Here is a 12,104-nt window from a genome sequence, read left to right as displayed (position 1 = left end):
TGCTTTCCCATCTCACATAGCCCCATCCCATGACCTGCCCCCTTTCCACTGCTTTGCCTGTTACAGTGGTGCTGGGGACAGATTTAAGACAATCCTCCACTAATTTTGATACTGTACATGGGAAATTATAGCAAAATTATAAATTTACCATGTATAAAATCTAATTATTGGATAGTCATTGTAAATTCATAGTTGTTTTGGATTTGAGTAAATATGGTATCTCAAATTGCAATTCTGTTTCATGTACTTGTCTACTGACTCCTAAGCTATAACATTCCAAAGTGCCCCTAGGAATACTTTACCTGTGGTGAAGTAGTGAAAAAAATCCTACTTGTTTAGTGTTCTTCTTGGCTTTTACCTATGATAGTGTTTAGGAAAATTGATGTTCTCCATCTCCAGAAATGTTTTCCATATTAGGATGTAATTTTCTTTGTCATGCAAACTTTCAACAATTTGATTTTCTTGAAAAGAAGCCTTTACAAAAGACTTCCCATATTTATTGGCAATAATGAACAACAGTAAATTATATCCTTTTAAAGTATTTTGCCAATAATGAGGCTACAGATCTCTTAATTGGTGAGCTTTATACTAAGACTTTGTTCAGTTTTTGAGCATCTGTTAGTATCTGCGACTATCCTTGTCTCTATTATTCATTTGCTACACTGAATCCATTATCATCTGAAATTTCACTTTAAAAGAAAAACACTGTGAAGTCTAATTATTGATACAATCTGGGAAGGTTCACTTTCAGATTCCAGAGCACTTGAAGAAAAAAAAATCCAAAACAATAACACGGAGCAATTTGATGGACACACTATTTGATTCTCCTCTGTCCTGCTGGGTTTTGTTCATTTTTTGAGTGAGTTAGCTGAGACATAGAAGGCCAGGACATTTAAAATCCCAGAGTGAAATAGACATCACCTGCAATCAAATTCCACCATTTGCCATGTTGCCATTGAACCGTATGTTGTCACTTGTTGACAGAAACTCTGTTTTGGTATCTACTAACAATAACATACTCTTTCTGCCTCTAATTTTTTTCTCAGAACTTTACTAAATGGTGAAACCATGCATACATCATAACTAGGGACTTACTGAAATTGCAATTTCACAGATTTTGTAGAAATTGTGAAATTGGGTGATCTCTGCAAAATCCATGGGGGTGGAGGCAGGGAATTTACTAAAGATAAAATGTTGGCTCCCCAGTGGGAGCCAGCAGTCCTCCTGGCCATACATCCTGGCATGAAGGGGGCTACTGGCATAGAGGTAAGCATACAGGCTGGCTGTTGCTCCCACCCCTCCCCTCACTGCTGTTTGGCTGAAAGGTCCCACCGCTCTCCACCAGTCAGTGGTGAGGGGAAGAGCTGTATGATGAACAGCCCTCTCCACCAATCAATGGGGAGGCAGTGCCACCAAGGCCCCTTGGTCAATCATAGGCATGGGGTAGGGGGGCAGCCATAATAAGTCCGTGAAAATAGTGGTCAGCCCTGCAATCTGCACACAAAATTGGCTGATTGCCACCTTGATTTGGGTAGACCCCTAATCATAACCTAGGGTGCCCTGTACTGGTGTCCTACTTCTTGCTTATCATAATGTGTTCCCAAAGCCCAGTGTCCCGTGATCTTGAGGTACTCAGGACTTCAGAAAGAGGTAGTTAGCTGTGTTAGTCTGAAGTCAGGCAGAAAGCAGGGCAGGATGGCACCTTAGAGACTAACTGCTTTAGGGACTTCAGAGATGACTCCATCCTGTATCAGTAGTTTTTGTAGTGTGTATTGCTCTACTGATGTGTATATGTATACCCTCTGTTCTCCAGTAGTTGCCTGAAAAGCATGGCTTGCAGAAACACTGAGGTAAATAGCTTTTTACTGTATAACATTTTTATAGTGACAACTGGTTCTTCCTCTGCTTGTCAGCTACTTGTTTATACTGATTGTCTGTGTAAGTGGGTGTTCCTGTGTTACATAAGAGAATTGGCTGTATGGATTAGGGAAGTTTGCTGTTTTACTAATTTCAGCCAGAATTTGGCATATACTGTATCACTTGTAATTACTCAACAAATACCTTTGCTAAGATCATTACTTAAACTCTGTGTAGGGCTTGTGGCAGAAGGCCCACTTTTATTGTACAGTAGGGCTTTGTGAAGCTTCAGTCCCTGATTCGATTTGGTGGAGATTCAGCCTGATTTGGTGGCTGAATCTCCAAATCTGAATCAAATCAGAGGACCCTTTAATCTCTCCAAATTGAATCAGAACCATCCGAATCAGTTTGTCCCCAGCTCCAGCAACAGATTTACAGGCAGAAGCCTGTTGTGCCCCCATTGAGCCCAGGGACCCCCAGGACCCCCCAGCAGGACCCTGACCCAGACCCCCAGTGCAGCTGGAGGTAGGTGGGACTTCCGGTCCATTTCTGGGTTTACTGCTGAGCATGGCGGGGGAGGCCATGCTCCTGTGGGACACTCCATCTACCCCAGCATCACAGCATTCATGGGCCACACTGGTACTTAGACGTAAAAACATTTAAAGCTGTGTCCATGGCTGAATCACTGGTTCTCTGAATCAGCATTGATTTGACTGAATCAAATCAAGGACAGTGATCTGAATCAACAAATCTAATTACTGTCCCAGATTCGGGCCAAATCCTAACTGAATAGGGCCAGCTTCGTACACCCCTATTGTACACGTGTATAGCCTGTAGCACCATTGGGCCAGTAAATGCTAATGTAATGCCAATAATAAAAAAACAAAACTGAAATATAATATGTTAAGTGGGAGTTAGGGGTGCATTTAGAAATAGGAACACATAGTGGCACTCTCAAACTCTGTAAACTGGACCTGGACTTAAAAACCAGCCTGTGCCTCTTGTGCCTCATATTTTGTTTCCCTGTCTGAATGATTTCTGATGTGGAATTTAGATCACTATTACTTTATATATATATAAAACTTGGATCTTATGTGGCCAAATTAACAGACAAAGGAGCAATGGTCTCAAGTTGCAGCAAGGGATTAGATATTAGAAAAAATGTTCTCTCTGGGAAGGTCATAAAGCACTGGACAAAGCTACCCAGAGAGGTTTTTAAGACGCAGCTTGACAAAGCCCTGGCTGGGATGATCTAGCTGGGGCTGGTCCTGCTTTGAGCAGGGGGATGGACTAGATGACTTCTTGATGTCCCTCCCAATCCTAATCTTTTGTGATTCTGTGAAATACAATCAACCAGCCCTTACAGAGCTGACTTGTCCCTACAGTGGTAATAATGTGAGGAACTGTTACTCAGTGAAGTCAGCAGGTACAGTAAATGAGATGGTATCACTTTTAAAGAGCTTTCTTTTTTTTGCCAGCACTACAATTAAATGAATTGATAAGGGAGCAAAGTATTGTATAACAATGCCTACCTAATTTTGGCAGGGATAGAACTCGGGACCACCAGCAATAGGATATAAGACTCTCTTTTCAATGGAAATAAATTCTAGTTGCAGGCTCCGTTCTTTAAGTGCATCAGCCACCTACAGGAAATGTGACACACATGACATCAAGATTGTATCATTGCAGGTAGTAGTTACATTTATTAACCTGCATAGATACTACAGTAAATGAGATAAAAAAACAAAGCATGATCAAATAGACTTTAATATTAGTTTATAATGTAGCTACTATGTAACTGCTTGGAAATGAGAACAGCAGCTTACTCCATCCCTGTGTATCTTTTAAAGGGGAGAATCAGTCCCAAGCACATTTAACAGACAAATCATATGTTGTTATTATTTTCATATATTTTCTATTCCTAGAAAGACCACAGACTTGTACAGTAAGATATCCTTGAGAGAAACCATTAAAATGCATATTCTAGTGTTGTTTCTAATAAATATTCTTTTGCCAGCTTGAAAATATTTAATATAACATTATGGTGTATCTATTACTGTATGCAGATGTATTATCATAACATTAACACTTATTCTAATTCCAGTTCAAGTGACATTTAAACATTGTTAATCCTTAGTCTGTATGCATTATTTTACATACCACAAAAAGATGCAAGGAAATATACTGTGAACTGCAGATTTTATGCCTTTAACTTTTGGGCCATGTAGCAATTTGTTTTGCTTTCACCACAAGCTTCATTGGTTTGGTTTATATCACTAGCTGTTTTTGAAGCATATTATTTATTGCTAGCTGCACTTGCAATGAAACAATCTCAAAAGGAGGAGTAGTGAAATTTGCTGCTTGAGTCTTATGTTGAGGACCATTTTCTCTGCTACCTATTTCTAGTTCTCAAGAAAAATCTTAATATTAAAGAAATGCTAATCACTGGGTGTATACAAACAGTACATCTTTTTTTTCCCCTCCCCTAATTTCATACTTAATGATAATAGACTGATTCACACTGCTGGAAGAAGCAAAGTCTGAAAGTGAGACGGGTTGAAATTTACAGCTTACCCAGTCTATTTTACATGTTGTCCTGCTTTTACAAAGATACATGGCCACTTAAATGTAATTGTATAAGTGGAATAGGTATTTTATGTCCTTTGCATATCCTTTCCCCAATTAGAGCTTTTGTTTGTTTTGTGAATCTAAAATCAAAAACAAGGTTTCAAAAAATTTAGAATCTGAATACTAAATGCAGAGAGACTATCAAAATGAAGCAAACTGTCAGGAATTTATGAATATAAATAGTTTTTAGCAAAACATGTTATCAAGGAGTTCTCTCAACTATATTTGGCATTTTTGGAGCAAGAAAAATGTTGGTACATCATTAAAGAGCAGCACGGTGAAAAGAGAGAGAATGCTGAATCTCAGTCAGGAATGTCCTTGAAATGACTACAGGAGATCTGAAAGGTGTGTTCATGCTATCATGGTTTTCTGCAATATCAAAAAAAAATCTATTATATTTTTTTGAAGCAGATATCAACCAAAAAGCTGTAAATAATGTACTGGAATGCCGAACTGTCACACGCAAAATTATATATGATGAAAGTGAAGGCCATAAAATATTCATCTAATTTTTTTCATGTAAAATAGTAAGACAGTGAAAAACCATATCTGGTGTCCTCTTGTTTCCCCTTTTACTGTAGAATGCGGAGTATTGTGTCCACTGTTCTCTAGATTATTTTAGATAATCAGATACAACATTTTGTCAGTCTTGAATTTGTGCTTAATTAGTCAGCATATGCATCAAAGCATATTCAAGTGCTTCCTGTGAACCATGCAGAATAATATTAAAAGGATAATTTATAGAGTAATATTAATAAAGAAATCACAGTATTGTGCATATACTGTGTTTTAAGTGTCCAGTAGTGTGTGCTTGGTATTATTATTATTAGTTTTTTTCTTGCTCTTCCAAACTGTTATTGAAATCATTGGGAAGCTGATGGGCATGAAACACAGGGTCAGCTTCCAATGTACCACTGAATAGAAAATAGTTCAATCAATACAGTCAAGTAGTGATATAATTATTATGGGATACATTTCTACTCGGGTATTTAAGAAGCTGCTGGTTTTCCCTTGAACTTCGTAAACATACATCTTAAGCTGATTTTATGTTGAAGTTGATAGAATGACTTGCTTAAATAGAGACTCTATTGCTATAGCTATTCATTACTTTGCTGTGTGGTCTGGAAGCACCCATTGGCCATTCATTGTCTCACTGGATAGGAGGTATCTAATAAAAGTTACCCCTCCAGTCATATTGAATAGGCTTGATACTACTTTGTCTTCTGATCCTTAGAGAGGAAGTGAATTTGTGAAAGAGCATGGTTGTTCCATCCTTCTGACTACACATGCTGTAAGGTACATTGGTCTAGGCCAAATTGTGAGCATCTCGGGGATAAAAGGCTGAAAAGGTAGCCAAGAACAGTTGTGGGCTTTTGCCAAGTCTTCAAATGCTTACCAGCCCTTCTCTCCAACTCCAGTGTGGAAAAATACAAAACACTTTTTGTGTGTGTTCCTTGTCTGGTTCTGTTTTTCTCTTTCTCTTTTTTCGTGACATACTGCACAGAGCCTTGAGCATACTAAAGAAGCCAGTATTGGAAATATAATGGAGGGTGGAGGGAATAACATTGTCCAGTCTCTGTGGTGAGGTGTATAGGCCAAAAAACTAATATCACCCATTTACAGAATGAGGATCATGCTGCTGCAAGCACTTATTTGGTTGCCAGTGCTGTATTCAGTTCTATGGATGCCATTCCTGAACACATGTTCCAGCCACTAGCTGTAAGTGCAGTTACTAAATCCCACTTCATAAAAGCATTTCTATATGCAAGTATCCCCATTTTATTTTGTATATAAAGCCACTGGGTGGGTGTGTACACCATCTTCAATTTGGTTATGATTGATAGATTGTCTTCCTGACCAGGGGGAAAAAAAGAAAAGTCAAAGTTAGAACCCTGATTTTTATTTCAGTGATAGCCAAGCACATGCATCTGTCTGCAAAATCTGGCACTCAATAAAGCAGACTTTTGCCAAACCAACATAAGCATTTGGTGTAACAGGGCTTTCATGAAACAAATACATGCATAAAGCAAATATAGCAGAAATCTGTACTGACAATTAGGGAGGTTTATCTTTAGACTTCATTTAGGGTTTTTGTAATGATTGTAAGTGAGGCATAACCAGTTACATTATTTAGACTATATTAATGGACAGATACTCCACTGTGCTAGGCAAAGAATTAAATGAACAGGAAGATGTGGGTGCTAATTTGTAATTCTGAATGTCTCTTTATTCATGTGTGAACAGTAATGAAAGAGGAGGGAGGTAAAAGAACAGTTATTGGCATAATAATCTGAAAGACTTGAAGTGTGCTGTTACAGGTTATCTTCAAACCATTCTAAATCTGTGTAATGTTTGGTGGTGTTAAGGTTAGAACAGTTTCAGAGCAGTCAAGTGTTAAGGCTTCGTGTTGTCTCAGACCTGCACAATTCTGACTTGCTGCTAGAGGGCCTGGTGAGCAGGGTTGTGGCTAGAAGCTAGGATGCTGGATGTCAGAGGTTGGAGGTTGGGGACATTACAGCTTGGAGGCATGGAGTCAGGAGGTGGAGAAGTATGGGGGTTGTGGCAAGGTTATTAAAGTGTTTATAAGTAAAGGTTATTTAAAGTGTGGTACTACGCCCAGTTCTGGGCACCCCACTTTAACAAGGATGTGGACAAGCTTGAGAAAATCCAAAGAAGAGCCACCCGTATGATCAGAGTCTTACACAGCAAGCCATATGAGGACAGGCTGAGGGATCTGGGACTCTTCAGCCTGAAGAAAAGAAGGGTGACGGGGGACCTGGTAGCAGCTTACCACTACACTAGGGGAGTACATCAAGGGCTTGGTGAACAACTGCTCAGCAGGGCACCCTAGGGGAAAACCAGGAGTAATGGCCACAAACTCCTGGAAGATCAAGTCAGGCTCAACATTAGGAAAAACTTCTTCATAGTCAGGGTGTCCAGACTGTGGAATAAGCTCCTTCCAGAGGTGGTGCAATCACCTACCATGGAAATCTTCAAGAGGAGACTAGACAGTCACCTTGCTGGGGTCACCTGACCCCCAGTTATCTTTCCTGCTTGGTGCAGGGGGCTGGACCCAATGATTTTCTGAGGTCCCTTCCAGCCTTACAATCTATAAAGTTTACCTGAGATTAATTGAAAATTTTCCCATGCCCTTCTGGCACTTTTTCTCCTGTTCTCTATTCACTAGGTGGGTTAAGGGCAGGGGGCAGCTTTTCCCTCAAACTTCCCACAGTTTGGTCTCAGGTGGTGGTGTGCTGAGGGGATGGCCCCATGGAGGTATGTTTCCCTGGGCTGGGAGTGGAACTGCCATGCAGCAAAGTATGAAGCCCAGAACGTGTCCAAGGCACACTGATGCTGCCATGTGGCAAGAGTATAAAGCATGCCTGGAATGTGGAAAGCTGTGGAGGGAAGCCATGCCTCCCTCCCCAGATTCTCCTGGCTAGGGGAGAGCCACACAGATATGGGGCTGAGAGGGCTGCATGACTAGCTTCTAGCCCAGGGGCCAGGATTGGCTCACCTGGGATCCTTGGTGCTAGTGGTATAGTGCCATGTGGGCTGGAGTCATAACCACTGGATGGAGTGATGGTGTTGGCTTGGAACCTGTACCATGTTCTGGGCAGTAGAGCTTGAGAGACTGGAAAGTTTAGCCACAGAGCAGGGGTAGAGCAGGAGCTGGGAGCTGTGCATCCTGGAATGCTAGATGATGGCAAACAATATCCTAGCTGAGCTGGGTAGAACAGATCAAATATCACCCCAAGTGATATAACTTTAAGCTGCTTTGAGTGCACTTAGGACAGTGTAACATGCGTGAACACACACATGCTCTTGTTCTAAGTACTACTAGAATATTTTAAAAGTAACTTGTAACACCACTCAGACTGTAGCGTCTGTCATCATGCATTGTTTACTCCAAGATGGAGGCACTCAACATGTATTAACCTGGGGAAAATATACTGACTGTAATGATGATGGGAAATAGGAGAAAAATGACTTCTTGTTTGGTATTTATTTTGTAGGATGGACGTTTTCAATATTGCAAATCCATTGTGTTCATGAATCTTGACTTTATTGCCCCTAAATCATGAAATTGGCTTAAAAGCCACTTATAATTAATTTTGGATTCCATTTACCTTTTTAGTATATAAATCTTGGGTGCATCCACACATGCAAGCACATGCGCTTGCAGCAGCTCAAATAGAAATGGTGCCCCTTCCTGTCCCAGGCTGCTGCTGCTGCTGCTGCTGTTGCTGTTGCTGGTTGCTGAAAGCTTGGTCTCAGGAGCTTCTGGGGAGAAGATGGCCAAGTCCTTTTCTGCCTCTGCTACTATTAGCTGCTGGCTTGGTCTCAGAGCTTTTGGAACAAGTTGCCCACACCCCTTCCTGCCTTGGGCTGCTGCTGTTGCTGCCCCACCCCAAGGGGGTGGTCCTCTGCTGCATGCTGCTGCTTGCACTCCACTGCACCCCACCCCAGCTTCTGCACCCCTGTTCCGGCCTGCTGCCCAGCCCGTTGCCAAGTCGCGGTTGGGGGACAGCCTGGGAAGGGAGCCTGTGTTGCCTGTGGGTCCTTCCCCCACCATCATTGCTACAGCCTAAAGGTACCTTGCCTGCCCCAGCTGCCTTGGCAGGCCACCCTCACCTTCACTTCCATTGTCACCAGAAGTGCACCCTGAGTGTCTGAACTAGATGGCTCCTACCATCACTGCTGCTGTTGCTGCTGCTGCCATTGTTTCTGCTGCTGCCCCATTTCAGGAGAGAGGGAGATTCCCTGCTGCACTACCTGACACCATGCCTGCACTGGATTACTTCCTAATTGACTGACTGCTTCTGCCCTCACCCACAGCTACCTCACTGCAGCTGATCCTGATTTGTCTTTCTGCCTACTGCTCTGCTGCTGAGTGTTTGGCTGGAGGCCTGAGGGGCTTCTGGACAGATTTTCCACAAACAAACCCCTCCAGTATTCCAGGCGTCTTTTACATCTGCCTCAGCAGACTTCCCTGTGTGTAGCTCAGTGAGCTTCAGTCCCCTTCCTCCCTGTCCCCCTTCTCCCCACAACCCCAGCATGCCCCTACTAGATTCACCAGCCCCACAGGATATTTTGTTTTACGTTATTGTCTTCCCTGCCCTCATGTAAAACACTGGCAGGGCAGGAACTTTCTGAGGGGGGGGCAGATGCCCCCACAGAGCTTTCTGCAGTCCCCACTATGGGGGTGGATCCCATCCAGTCCTCTAAGGGGATGTGCATGCCCCTGCAGCCTCTACCCCAGAGGCAGAGTCCAACCAACCTCCTCTGGGGGTGGAGAAGCCTGCAACAACCACTGCAGGGACAGGTGAAACTCCGATAGGGAGCCAACAAGGCCAGGGGGTCTCCCCTAGCTAGGACCTCCCCTGGAGGTATTCCCAAGTCCCTCCTCCAATCAGTGGGGACCAAGGGCAAGGACAGTGGGAAGGGATCCTCTTCAGCCTCCTCCACAGCTGGGGGTGGGAAGGGGAAGGACCCTGCCCCCAAGCCTAAGCCACCTGCACCTGAGGGTTCCAGATGCACTACACCAGCCAGCACACCCACTCAGCCTGTCTCTGGCTCTAGTCCCAGCCCCACCAATGTGGCCCCCCAGGGGGGGAACCACAGCTATGCACAGGAAGCTGTGGGGAGATCCAAAGCTGGGGGGCCTAGACCCTCCACTGCCGGCCCTTTCAGCTCAGGCAGTGGGGCCCCCTTTCCAGCACTCTCCCTCAGGCATGGAGTGAACTGCCAACTGCCCAAGCAGGAGAACCTGCACTTTGAGACCTGGGTGCAGGCCCTGGCTTGGGTAGTAGGGGCCCCCAAAATAATGGTGGCCTCCGACTTTGATGGCAAGAGGGTCTTTTTCCTTACCTTGGAGGCCGCCACACAAAAGGCGGTGGAGAGGGGGCATATGGTAGCAGACAAATACATCCCCCTCGAGCCTCTGGAAGAGCTGGGGACTAGGGTGGTCCTCAGCTCTGTCCCTCCCTATATCCCCAGTTGGGCCCTGCTCCCCCAGCTCCAAAACCTGGGGAGAGTTATCTCCCCAGTGGTGGCCCTCATACTTGGGTGCCAAGATCCTGGCTTCTCCCATGTGTGCTCTTTCCATCTCCAGGTTATGATCCAGCTGGAACCAGGAACGCAGCTGGAGGCTGAGGGGTGCCTGGCAATTCCTTATCGGGGGCCTTGGTGAGGATTTTCTATACACTGGGGGACCTGTGGTGCGTCTGGTGCCATGCCCCAGGGCACTTGTATCATGAGTGCCTCATGGGCCAGGCAGGGAGGGCATCCACAGGTCCCACTGGCAAGAGGGGTACCCCTGCCACTTGAATCCCTCCCCCCAGACCCCTTTGGCACCCCAGCCACAACTATGAGACCCCTGTGAGCTCAAGGCACCCTGCCCCCCAACCAAGTTTGGCAGAGTCCTGGGGAGGGAAGCAGCAACCAGGGAAAGAGAAGGAGCAGGGTCCCCCTGCCCCTAGTCATGTCCCCATCATGGCTGTCCCCCCCCCCCCCCCAACCCTTACCTTCTACTTGAGCCTGTCCACCTGAGGACTACCCCATGGGTGAGTGGGTGCAGCTGCCTTCTGGGTGTAAAAGCAAGAGGTAGGCCTGGGCACAGCTGGACCCTCTGACATGGAGGACTTCTCTCCCCCTCCCAAGACCACCACATGTGGGGAATAAGCGGCCCAGCCTCCGGGGGTCTCCCCAGCTGCGCCTGACACTCCACCCCCAGGAAAGATCAAATGGGTGATCCCCATGGAGGAGGTTTCAGAGCTGCTGCATAGTTCTGAACAGGAGCCCATGGAGGAAGCCCCTCATTCTGCTGACCAGCGCCTACCCCTTGAAACCATGGGAGCTGAGGCTGAGGCCTACCCAAAGAAAGGCTTGGCAGTGGAGTCTCCTCCCTCTGATGATCCGGGGGATACAGACCTGGGGCTCACCCTAGTGAGTCCTGAGGGAGGAGGTCCCCTTTCCCAGGACCCCAAGGCAGACGACAGAGCCACCCTGGTGCCTGGTGGGTCTTTTCCCTCCCCCTCCCAGGAAAACCTCACCTCCAGGCTGCCCCATAGTCCCACACCAGAGGGGGTCATGGTGGGGTTCCCTAATCAACAGGCAATCTTGTAGAGGACCCTGCACAGACCCCCCGCAGGGCTCCAGCTCTACCCCACCATCTTGTGAAAGAGCTCCACTCCTGCCATTAGCACCACCCCTGTCCCCAGGGGTTGCAGAGCTCTCCCAATCCCAACCGCAGTCTGAGGTCTTAGTGGACTGGGGGGTTCAGATGGTGCCTAAGGAGCCCACTGAGCCCCAGGACCAGGAGAAGGATGCTCAAGAACCAGCAGGCTTCATGGAGCCTGCAGACCTCTCGGCCCCAGCAGTCCCCAGGGATGAGCTACTTGCATTTCTTGACAGTGACTACACCTGCCAGTCTGCCAGCAAGGTACAGCTAGCCTTGGACTACTGGGGAGATTTTGACAGTGTCCTCACCACTGTGAGGGTGCTGGTGGGGGAGAGCAAGGGGCCTAAAAGCTGCAACACCTGGATCTATAGGCAGGTCTGCAGTTTTGTAGACACCCTCTATACGTATGGGAGGGCACTATGCGAACCAGCAGGCC

The sequence above is a fragment of the Gavialis gangeticus genome, unplaced genomic scaffold, assembly GCF_001723915.1.
Source record: "Gavialis gangeticus isolate Ggan-Ray unplaced genomic scaffold, GavGan_comp1, whole genome shotgun sequence".
NCBI classification, from domain to species: domain Eukaryota; kingdom Metazoa; phylum Chordata; order Crocodylia; family Gavialidae; genus Gavialis; species Gavialis gangeticus.
Note: the sequence above shows the minus strand (reverse complement) of the source record.